The 12,794-nt window shown below is 38.6% G+C and overlaps 1 protein-coding gene across 5 annotated transcripts in view; it reads right to left on the bottom strand.

The window, feature by feature from the left end:
- Positions 1–203: 203 nt before the first annotated feature.
- Positions 204–12,794, bottom strand: part of LOC131152732 (protein ACTIVITY OF BC1 COMPLEX KINASE 3, chloroplastic) — a 60,713-nt gene continuing 48,122 nt past the window's right edge. For 4 of the 5 annotated variants that reach the window (XM_058104571.1, XM_058104576.1, XM_058104574.1 and 1 more), the window contains 2 exons: positions 745–839; positions 204–668 (listed from right to left, as the gene is read on the bottom strand). The gene's annotated coding sequence lies outside the window, so the exon portion shown is untranslated. Of the gene's footprint in view, positions 840–12,794 lie in introns of all 5 variants that reach the window. The other variant, XM_058104573.1, reaches the window with a different exon arrangement.

The raw sequence follows: 12,794 nt of genomic DNA on the forward strand, positions 1-12,794 counted from the left end.
GAGGTTGAAAAAAACATGCCTATTTAATTTCTTGTTTAATACAAAATTAAACTGTCAGGGGACTAAAGGCATGTTGGGGGTAGAATGATCCTGTAAATAACACAACTTAACTAAATCCTACAACAATCCATTTGATAATATTTCATACACCCATTAGGTTCATACATCATGCTTAGAAATTGATTTGATTCATTAAACGAGACTTGGAACATAAGAGAACATTAAAAAATTTAGAAATCAGAATAATATACATAATTATATTTTTCAATGATGTCCCTGATGGGACATTCCATTAAAGCTTGGAACTTTCATGTTGAATGTCTCTGGCTCGAAAACTAGGAGCGGTGGGAGGGAACATAAAATGAGAGACGGGTTCTCTCTCATTGCGTAGTCAAAGCCGAATGTGAACTATCGATGTATTCAAAGAAAGAAAAATGAGCATATATATATATATATATATATATGATCTACAACAGATGGGGAACAAGAGTCAAAAAAAGAAAAAGGAAAAAAAAAATGAATTATCTACAACAGATGGGGAACATGAGTCAAAAAAAAAAAAAAAAATGAAGAAATGCAAGGGACACTTCGAATTTCAGAGTGCAAGCACAAAATATTACCACTATGTTAAAATGACGATAGTTACCAAGCAGCCACAGGCATTGAACCTGCACAATGCAATAATATCTCATATGATAATAGTTAAAAAAATACTAATTCAAGCGAAGTCCATCAAGTACTAACCTGCCCAACACGATCCAAACAATAGTTTAGCACGCTTTTGGTAGGCAGAAACAGAGCGAGAGGAGAGGAGTCACATGGCAACACTGGTTTGTTCACTTCATGATTGGTATCAAAGAAATATTGTCAATAAGGAGTCATTGATATAACGATGAACTTAACACTGTAACTCCAACTTCATATATGCCTCAAGTTCTATTTCTTTCACACGGTCTTTTCTCAAGCATATTTAGCACCAAATGTGTATATGCAAATGACATTTGCTTGGTTGGATTAAATAAATGCACAAGGGGTATAAAGTTTTGTTTCTTACAAAATAAAATTAATATGTAGTATGTTAGAGAAGTTTTCAACTTTATTTGCTGAAGTTCTAATTCGAACGAAATCAAAAGAAAAAATAAAAAACATAAGAGGCAAACACATACTAATTTAAAGAACCTGCAGCCAGTGACTTTCTCAGGGCTCCACAGGAGAAAAAAGACAGTCCGAGTCCAATTTATAATGAAATGATGGTCCCCCTTACTCCCTATTCTCTCTTAAAGCTTAATAAAGCGTGTTTCAATGAGAAAGGGTTGGTTAAGAACTATTGACTGTAAACCATAGCAGTTATAGTCACTCAATGGAGATGTTCACCTTTAGGATGAAGATGGATGAAAAAGGAACTGATGAAATTCGCCCCATGAGAGGTGGGGAGGTGGGGTAGTAACATGGAAGCGGTCACTATACTGGGGGACGCAAGACATGACCGCGGCTTAAGATTCAAGTACTATTGAAAAGACTAAACTAACGGAACCCCTTTTTATCATAATTTATTAACACGCTTCCAATGATCTAACTAGCATTGCGAAATCAAAATAGGTTTTCTATACTTCTTGAATAATATTTTGTACATGCCGATACATTACACTTATAATACAATTGGGTATGCTAAAGATGGAAACAATCTCCTAAAATAATCTCTCTTAATAATAGACAATCTTCTACATAAATATCCCCTGAATCACTCCAAGACACTCGGGATTTCTACACTCCCCCTCAAGTTAGATCATAGATATTGATCATATCCAACTTGCAGATGAAATCAAAACTTTATCGGGCAAACCCTTTGATAAAGATGTCGGTTGTTTGTTCTTTGGTAGGAACATAAGTCATACAAATGGTTCATTCTTCAACCTTTTCTTTGATAAAGTGTCTGTCCACTTCTACATGCTTAGTCCTATCATGTTGTGAGAGAGATACTGATGGCTGCTTTGTTATCACAGTGGAGTTTGATAGGGAATTTCACCGTAATCTGTAGTTCTTCCAAAAGTTTCTGTAACCACAATCCTTCACATATCCCTTATGCAACTGCCCTGAACTTAGGTTTAGCACTACTTCAAGCCACTACATTCTGTTTTTTACTCCTCCAAGTCACCAAATTTTCCCATACAAAGGTGCAATATCCAGTGGTAGACCTTCTATCTTCCGCTGATCTTGCCCAATCAGCACCTGTGAAAACTTCTACTTCCTTGCTTTCACACTTCTTGAAGAAGAGTCCTTTGCCCAAAGAACCCTTGAGATACTTGAGAATCTTGTATATAGCCTCTAGGTGAGTCTTATTTGGTGAATGCATGTGTTGGCCAACCAAACTTACTGTAAATGCAATGTCGGGTCTAGTATGTGATAGGTAGATTAGTTTACCAACCAATCTCTAATACCTCTCCTTTTCAACCGATATTCCGCAATCTTCAACACTCTTTACTACTTCAATGGGAGTTTCACTAGGTTTGCATCCAAGCATGCCAGTTTCGGTTAGGAGATCAAGGATATACTTTCGCTGAGAGACACTGATATCCATTTTTGATCTAGCAACTTCCATTCCCAAGAAGTACCGCATTCGTCCCAGGCCTTTAACTTCAAACTCAGCACCTAGAACTTTCTTCAATCTTTCCATCTCCACTGTATCATCTCCAGTTAGGATTATATCATCAACACACACAATCAGAATTGTTTTCTTCCCACTTTCAGACTGTTGGAAAAACATAGTGTGATCTGACTGCCCTTGTTGATATCCTTGGTTCTTTATCACCTTCGCAAATCTATCGAACCATGCTCTAGGAGATTGCTTGAGTCCATACAGGGACTTCTTGAGTTTACATACTCTATTTTCTTCACCTTTCTTACTGAAACTTGGTATCGTCATGTAGACTTCTTCTTCTAATTCGCCATTTAGAAATGCATTCTTAATGTCGAGTTGTTGAAGTGGCCAATCCAAGTTGGCTGCCAAGGATAGGAGAACCTGAACTGTATTCAATTTTACCACCGGTGCAAATGTCTTCGTGTAGTCAATGTCATAGGTTTGTGAACCCTTTAGCAACAAGACAGGCTTTATGCTGTTCAACTGTCCCATCAGCTCTATATTTCACCGTGAAGACCCATTTGCAGCCTACTAGCTTCTTCCCTCACGGAAAATTCATAACATCCCAAGTTCCATTCTTTTCCAGGGCCCACATTTCCTCCATGACGGCTTCCCTCCATTCACTAATCTCCAAGGCTTCCTGGATATTCTTTGGAATTTTTATCCTGTCATGGTTAGAGGTAAAAGCACGACACCTTATAGACAGAGTTTTATAAGACATGTATTTTGACCAAGGATAGAGAGTATATGACCTAGTTTGTTTTCTGAGAGCAATGGGCAAATTGATGTCATCAGGTGCAAACTTAACAGAAGAAAGTTCATGGCCATTTGGATTTATTACCTAATCGGGATTGGGCGTGGACTCATGGCTGCTCAGAGCTATCACCGATTCCAACTCTTTTGGTGCCTCAGGTATGAGATTCTCCCTGTTCTTTGATTTTGGCTTCCTTGAGTAAACAAGTATCTCCTTGTTATTTTATTTTTCTGCATCTTCCCCTGAGTTTAAGTGGCATTTTGTACATGACAGATTAGGGAATGGTGTAGTGGTGTTGATAGACTCAATGTATGACACAGATTCATCAACAGAGAAATCAAAGAACCGATCTTCACTGTAATTCTCCCCCTGAAGAGAGGGCTTTTGGAAGTAAGGAGTGGTTTCAAAGAATGTGACATCAAGGCTAACAAACAATTTTTTTGTGACAGGATCATACCATTTGTAACCTTTTTGAGTAAGATAGTAACCAATAAAAAAGCACTTAATGGCATGAGGTTCCAATTTATCCCTATTGTGAGCATGACCATGTACAAATGCAGTACACCCAAAAATTTTTAGGGAGAGATTGGAGTTGAGCCAAGATTTGGAAAAACATTACTGAAATTTTTGGAGAGGAGTTGCAAAAGAAAGAATCCAACTAGGCATTCTATTAATGAGATATGTAGCTGTTAAAATGGATCGCCCCAAAAATATTTTTTCATATTTGTAGTGAACACCAAAGCCCAAGCTACTTCGAGAATGCCTATTTTTGAGTTCGGCAAACCCATTTTGTTGAGGGGTATCCACACAGGAACTTTGATGGATAATTCCATTTTCTTGAAGATAATTTCCCAATATATTATTGAAATCTCCTGTACCATTATCAGTACGCAAGATTTGATTGTGAGTTTGGAATTGTGTTTGAATCGTGGAGTGGAAATTGATAAAAATATAACGAACTTCAGTTCTATCTTTCAACAAGTGAACCCAACAAATAAGAGTGTGATCATCAATAAAAGTAACAAACCATTTCATGTGAGTTCGATTAAAAGAGCGTAAGGGCCCCCATAAATCACTGTAAATCATAGTAAAAGGTCTGGATGGTTTGTATGTGTATTTTGGAAAGGAATTACGATGGTGTTTTGCAAGTTCACAAATCTCTCACTGAAAATCAGAAGACGTCTTATTTGAACAAATGGAAGGAAATAAACGTCTTCAGTATTGAAAATTTGGATGACCCATCTTAGAATGTCATAACAAAATTTCACTATCCCTAGAAACAGATGCAAAATCACAAATAGCAGTTTGACATTATTCACTCATATTCCCCTCCTCAAAGTAGTAGAGTCCCTCACACTCCTTAGCACAGCCAATCGTCTTTCCCGATGATAGGTCCTGAAAAACATAGTGAGAGGAAACGAATTTAGCAGAACAATTGGAATCTTTGGTCAACCAGCTAATGGATAACAAATTGCAAGACAACCTAGGGACGTGTAGGACAGATTCTAGAGTTATAGAGTCAGAAATTCGAATACTCCCTTTGCCTACAATAGATGAGAATGATTCATCTGCAATTTTAACTTTCAAATTTCCAGCACAAGGTGAATAGGATGAGAATAGATAATAGGAATCGGTCATATGGTCAGAGGCGCCAGAATCAATTATCTATGGTGATTTGTAATGAGAGATGGTATTTAAGGCTGTCAAAAAATTACCTCGGTGGGCTAAAGAACCAAAAGGAATACTTTTGGAAGATTGACCCGATGTTTAAATGGTAGAGAACATTTTATAGAGTTGCTCCAACTATTATGGATTGAATGCGCCACTTAAAGTGGAATTATTATTTTTCTCACCTCGTGGTTTCTCGGCTGGGTTATCAATAGCAGCTTGGTAGCCACAATTTTTTGGATTGTCTCGACTTCCAATCTGCAGGCTTCCTATGTATTTCCCAGCAATTATATTTTGAGTGGTCCGGCTTGCGGCAGTGCTCACACCAGGGTTTTCCTTTATGCTTTTTTTGGCTTGTCCCAATAGGAGTTCCTTTTGAAATAAGGGTAGACATTTTGGGCCTATTATTTCCTACCAGAATAAGCTCCTTCAACTTCACCTTGCGACGGTTCTCCTCTCGTCTAGCCTCTGAGAAAACTTCCCAAGTTGAAGGTAGAGGACGTCGGCCGAGAATCCTCATTTGCACCTCGTCCAACTCTCGATTGAGTCCGGCCAGAAATTCGAAGACTTGTTCATTCTCAAGTCTTTTCTTGTATCGGGCACTATCTCCAGGGCACTCCCATTCTTCCTCAATGCTCAGGTCGAGTTCTTGCCAGAGATTCATCATTTCCATATCGTAGTTTGTGACCTCTCTTCCTCCTTGCCGCATCTACCATAGCTGAGTTTTGATCTCAAAGATTTGAGAGTAGCTTTCAATGTCTAAGTATGTCTCTCAGACAGCATCTCAGACGCCCTTCACTATCGGTAGGAAAAGGTAGATCTTGCCTATTGAAGGTTTTCATGGAGTTCACCAGCCACAGTCACCATGGAGTTCTCGGACTTCCACTTCTGCAGAGCTGCACCATTGGTTGAGGCGGGATTCTTCTTCTCACCAGTAAGGTAGCCTAACTTTCCTTTGCCGTCAATCATGAGTTTGATTGACTGAGCCCATTCACATAAATTCTTTCCGTTTAGTCTCTCCACCGAGAGTGGGAAGGACGAGCTGTCTAGCCCATTCAAATTCAAGGTGGAGGTGGCTTCAATCTCACTGTCGAGAGCTTCATAAGTGCTCAACCCTCTGCTGTTGACGGCTCCTTCTGCCATCGTTAACTAGGATTATAGAAACCCTAGCTCTGATACCATGAAATCAGAATAGGTTTTTTGTATTTCTTGAATAATATTTTGTACAAGCCGATACATTACACTTATAATACAATTGGGTATGCTAAAGATGGAAACAATCTCCTAAAATAATCTCTCTTAATAATAGACAATCTTCTACATAAATATTCTCTAAATCACTCCAAGACACTCGGGATTTCTACACATTGCCCTTTCTTCACCTTATTCTTACCATAATACCTCCACAATCAAATACCCATAAGCCCATTTCATCAAGCAATAGTTGAGCTTCAATGTCCTTCCCATTAATCTCCTTAACAGGACAAGCTGAGGTTAGCAAAATACCATCTCTTTTGTAATGACCTACAGTTCTTTACCCAACCCATCATCCTCAAGAATAGGGATACCATCCAAACCTTCTAATGAAACCACTAACACATGAGAAATATCACTTGACACATTAGAATACTCCAACACATATCTATACTATTCACAAAAATCATCCTCTAGTAATGCACCATCACATGCAAATTCGATATCAAAATCACTTTAAGCTATTAGACTCATCACAATAGTTTTATATAGTTGTAGCGGGTAGCATAGCATAATGATAACAGGTTTAGAGAAAATTCTAGGTAGTGGATGTTATATAACAAGAAGCGAGTGTAATGATTTTGAATTTATCAAGCAACCTTATTTATATTGGCATATTTGCATGTTTTAAGCCCTTAACCCTTCTTAAAAAGAATTTTAATTTACTTTGGATCCTTAAGCTCAACTTTCAAACATTGTTCAGTGCATTGGTTTTGACTAGCTAATGAGAAAAATTACACCCTGCGTTTGGGAACATCGATTTTGGGCTTTGGATTTAGATTAGTGTGAATTTGAACAAAATGCAATATAAAATTGTTTTGAGTCTCAACCAAAGCCACACAATTCTAAATCAGTAAATTCAACGCCTGAAATCCATGCTCCCAAACACTACATAAGTTTTTTTCACTTTTCATTTATCAAATAGATGATAAATAAGTTAATGATTAGAGACCTTAGAGGGAACCCATTCCACCTTAAACCCAAAACCTCTCTCAAGACCTTTCCTTTTTGTCTTCAATCTTACTCAACCTAAACATAAAATCTGACTTTGATCCATTACCAGAATTTACAAACTTCATCGTGGAAAAAATTTCACATTAATCACAGAAAGTGAAATTTGGTCCATTACCCAGAGTTTATGAACATCATCGAATCAATTTCCATTAATCCCAGAACCATATCTATTCTGCTCAAATTAAATCTATAATCAGAGTTCACCCAAACCCTAACTTCTTCCATACCCAAAATCCTGAAGATTTAGGTAGCTTTTTAACCTTTAACCTCACCAAAGTTCAACCTTTGTCCAATATAACTTTTCCCAAGTGAAACATTAATCAAAAGTAAATTTGGATGGCTACTACCATTCTTTCAGGTCCAATTCTTGGTCTTGGAAAAATTTCCTAGCCAAGAATCGAATCCAATCTATACATTTTCCAGAGAACAGAAATATCGAGCCTCAAGGAAGAAAATCAACAAGGTTGACGGAATGGTCTGGTGGTGTGGGGATTGTGTGTCATGAAACATGCTATTGGGCATTCAATACATATACAAATAAAATACGAGTACAAACATGACTCTAATTAGGTCGAGGCACAAAAATCTCTTTCATTTTAAGGAGATTCAACCCTATGCAGTTTTGGCTTTGCCCACGAATCGGTGCAACAAAACTGCCTTACAAAGCGTATGCCTCTCACCAATTCTGTACAAACTTAAGTGACCAATGCTCCAAAAAAGAAACACCATTCTTAGAAAGCAAAACTCTCTAAGGACTTAGATTGTGAATAATTGAGTTGGAATGATAATGGTGTAAAATGTCGATGCTAATTTATAGGCGCACATGACCCTTCACGATACATAAACTTACTATCAAGATGTATTTAAGATAAGTAAATACAAATGTCAGTTCAGAGTACATCAAATCTATTAATATTTAGGATTCATGAATTATGAAATTCATGTATCAGTGACATACTTAATCACAGATACATATCCCTTTCTAAGACACATTTCCCTTCCTAAGAAACATTTACTAACATTCATAAATTATATATAATAGTAAAATGCACTTACAGATACGAAGGATTGTCTTTTGGCAAGGAACGTGTGCAGTCAAAAACATCATCTAGGGTCATACACCAATGTGCTTAGAACTCTTATGAAGGATTCTTCTCTCTTCGGCAAAGTTAGAATCTGTAATCACAAGATTAGCTTCAAAACCACTAAAGAAAGTTTCTAAATGCTCCGTATTCGATAGTAAGGGGAGGAAATCGCTTATTGAACTTGGAAAGACCACTTCAAATTCAAAATTTAAATATCCAGGGGCTGATCAGGTTGAATCCCACCATCCAGGGCTTAAGTGTAAGGGGCCTCAGAAAAGGTATTTTAGTAACCACAATTGGTCCATTAAAAGTGAAAAATCTAACAGGCCTAAAAAGTTACAACAACACTATGGGGTTATTTAAAACATTTATCCAGCCAAGCCCGACTTGAAGGAAAAGAACCCAATAAGGGTAACTCAAATAACCCAAAGTGATATGGGCTCATTTCCAACAGGGCATGGATGGATCGTCCCTATCCTTAATATTCAATTGTTAAAAAGAATACATATAACACGGGAAGGGGCAGGTTCAGGGGTCTGTGAGCATATCATCATGGAGACACAAAGTTGTGTCTCTTCTCGAACCAACCCTCTTATAGCTTCCAATTTGATGATGCTTCTGAGGCAGGGAAATAAGGAGCCTTCCATGAGGTTATTAAAAGGAGTAGCAGCAGCAAGAGGCAGTATCGCACTACAAGATGATGCTTATAACAGCAAACATATTTCTGTTCCCCAGGGCTGTATTAAGCAAGAAACCATGGAGATGGTGACGAACAAAGTGAAGGATGCTAGTTTATTTAGTGATAACATGAATGACATGATATCTCAGTAGGAGAACCAGTTTTAGTGGGGTTTCTTTACTCACAGCAGGAGGACGCTTTATCTCAATCTAAAATTGAACAGGAACTGGATGAGATGTATTAGGAGACTCATTTGCTGTGGAAAAAGATTCTTTAGCATGAAGACGAGTATTCATACATGCCTCCTTTGGTCGCTAGCTAATTTAGTCATTTTTGCTGAGCAAGAGAACTATTTATCTGTTATTGAAAATGGGACTTTAAACCTAGAGACAGCACACTAGGGGGACTGACACTCCTAATTTCCTATAAGCAACATGGAAAGGTTTTTCAAGGATTTTGAAGTCCTTACAGGGGCCTTCTGCTAGAGAAACTTTGGCTCTTGGTCTCCCTTCAAAAAGGCTCCTTGTCAAAGAACTCCATCTACAACAACAATAACAAAAAACCTTAGGTCCCACTAGGTGGGGTCGGCACATGAACCTTTTCCTCCAATTCACCCGATCGAAAGCATTTCCCTTTAATAGATTAAGGGCTATTAAATCCTTCCTCATTACCTCATTACAAGTTATATTAGGCCTACCCCTTTTCATGCCAAAAAAAAATAACTAACTCCCTCCTCCTCACAAGCAAGGACTTAAATTTCAATTTCGATGGAAACTTCATGGTCTCAATTTACGAAACTTTCAATGGAAATTTAGATTTCAATTTTGATTTAAAGAAATTACGAAATTTTATAGTAAATGATAAAAATTTACAATAAAATTTTAGGAAACATTAAAATAGATGATAATGCTTAATATGGTATCAAAATACATTAAAAAAATGCATATATGACAAGTTTTTAGTGTGTAGGATATTAAACTGCATATCGCGAAACAAGCTATGAAGTGAAGAACATTCAAATGATTATAAAGTTTTGAAGCTATTCCTTTGATGATTTAAGTCAACAAATTATCATTTTAAACAACTACATTTTCAATAAATATCATACATTTAATGATCTAATACCACATGGAGTTTCTTGGTGGCTCAGAGTCATCTCTCCTATCCCTATCATTGGGATTTCGAGATGAGTTACATGTGTTGTTCATACTCCTCCATAGTCATCTGGTTCATGGCAATTTCTACTCGGCCAGAAGATCTTCCTATACTATGATGTTTTCCTGCATGTTCTAATTGTTGTGTATGTCCATAGGATTGTTTTGCATTTTCATACTAAGCATACCCATATTCTTGGCCTATTTGTCCATACGCATAGGCATGTGGTTGCCAATTTCCATATTATCTGACTGCAAATATGCACACGAAAACGTTTGGCCATATGCTGATTGTGAGGAATTGTTCTGTGTAGATTCATAACCAGTATAACTATTAGAGTCATGCTTTGTTCCTATACTCATAGATTCCAAACTAAGGGAAAATGTCTCCTCTTCTATTTGATGCATGTTCCCTTTCTACGACTGTACTGTCTATCAACTGGAAACATTTCTCTTTGTAGAACCTCATCTTCTAGTTGGGGAGTGTTGCGCACAATTGACGCTCTAATACCAATTGTTCCGAGTGTGCGCAGCAGAAGATCTCACACAAGCTCACTAAACAATAAATGGAACAAGCAAGCAAGCACTCAATGATGAACTATACTAAACAAACAATCATTCAACAATGAGAATAAACGAAAGCAACAATCAAAGACACAAGAATTTACGTGGTTCGGCAATTTCCCTACGTCCACAGGAGCAACGGGCTGCTTTTCACGATCACAATGAAGCTTACACCAAGCTTATCAAACTAGGGTTACATAATATGATTAAATACTAATCCTATGCGTATAGAAGACTTCAACTATATCTAAAAAACTTATGTAGCAATCCCCCGGAGAAAAATCCTCCAAAATTTTCCAACCTACTGATCTCCGATTTGAAAATACGTGGCGTCTGCGAGCATAACTATCAAACCGTTGATGGTTTGAAGCCGAGAAGAACACCTTTGCAACACTACCTGAAACCGTCGAGGGTTACACCCAAACTGTCGACCTCAAGGCTGTCATCCTGCATCTCTCTCTTGGTCCTTCACTTCACAGTGCTTTCCTCGGTACATGCGCTCCACTCAGAATATGAGTCATATCCCCAACAATTTCCACTTTGGCAAATATTCACCACTAAGGAGAAATTCGAAAGCATAACCCCGGTGCTCCACTCGGGCCAGTAGATTGGGACCCGCCTCCCATTTAACACCTAAAGACGTAAACCAAGTCTAAGCAACGCTTGAACTTGACCGTGTTAACAGGTTCTTCACCGAGCTAAACACCCAGCTCCTTGAACGATCCTTTAAATCACAAAGCTACCTTGGCAGTCTCAGCCTCTGCCAAGAACTCCGATCCAGTTGTAACTAGTGCAACCTGAGACTGTACCCTGGACTTCCAACTATTAGGCCTTCCCACAACATACCCCGTTGTAAGCCTCCTGTCTTTCAAGCCCCTATGTAGTTTGCATCCACGAGCCTCACAACTAATGGATCACTATGTTGCCCGCTGAAGTACTTTACTGCACTAGCATAGGAAACTTTTGACATAACCTGAACATCACCATTCGTCCTTGAATACTAAGCGGTAGACTATTTACTTAGATTCGCCAATGGTGAGATAACCACAATCTCTATGTAATTTTGTTCACACGGCCACCCTGAGATAACACCAATCTCCTTGCAGCTATGACCTCAAAGTTACCCTGAGATAATCTAAATCTCCTCGTAACTTTATCCCTACGAATCTCCAACCCAAGTATTCTCTTAGCAGCACCCAAAACCTTCATGTCAACTTCCTTTCTCAACAGAGTTCCCGACTGATTTACCTCAGCTAGAACCTTCCCAGTAATCGGCATTTCACTCACATAAAACAACAAAATACTTGCCCACTTGTAGCCTATCTCCCTCTCCCCCTATGGGAGCTCCGCCAACTCCCACGTCTGTTTCTTATACAGTAACTCCATCTCCTCCACCATCATACCTATCCACCTACCCTTCTCGTGGTCGTGCACTGCCTCTTGAAAGGTAGTAGGATCCTTCCTGGTAGCAATGGTTGCATAAGACATCAGATCATTATACGTGGGCGATAGCCTGATAGTGCCTCTAAGCCCATTGTGATCCTGCTAGTCTCCTGAGCTTGAACTCCCTGCATTACGACCAATGTCATCTCTGCCCTAAGTTTGTAACTCCACCTGCAAATCAATCTCATTTCTGCTCCAGTTTATCCTGTGATACTGCGAGTCTCTTGAGCTAGAACTCTTTGTACTTCTACCCTGAGTCTCCAACTCCACCTACACAACATGCTCATTACTGCTACTGCAGCTTTTTGGCACCTGTTTCTCTTCACCTACCTGAATACGTTGTCCCACGGCTTTAACACCTAAAAACATGTCTCCACCAATTGCCACCCTGTTTGCCATTTGATCACCCAGCTTGAACCCATCTTTCTTATATACCAGAAAGATGTACCGTCCAGACATCACACCAAGCCTAGATCCCACCTCACTAGAAACATGCATAACTGGACCTCCAAAGTCTACCGCATAACCTGTCCAAGCCTCT

The sequence above is a fragment of the Malania oleifera genome, chromosome 4, assembly GCF_029873635.1.
Source record: "Malania oleifera isolate guangnan ecotype guangnan chromosome 4, ASM2987363v1, whole genome shotgun sequence".
Taxonomy (NCBI): domain Eukaryota; kingdom Viridiplantae; phylum Streptophyta; class Magnoliopsida; order Santalales; family Ximeniaceae; genus Malania; species Malania oleifera.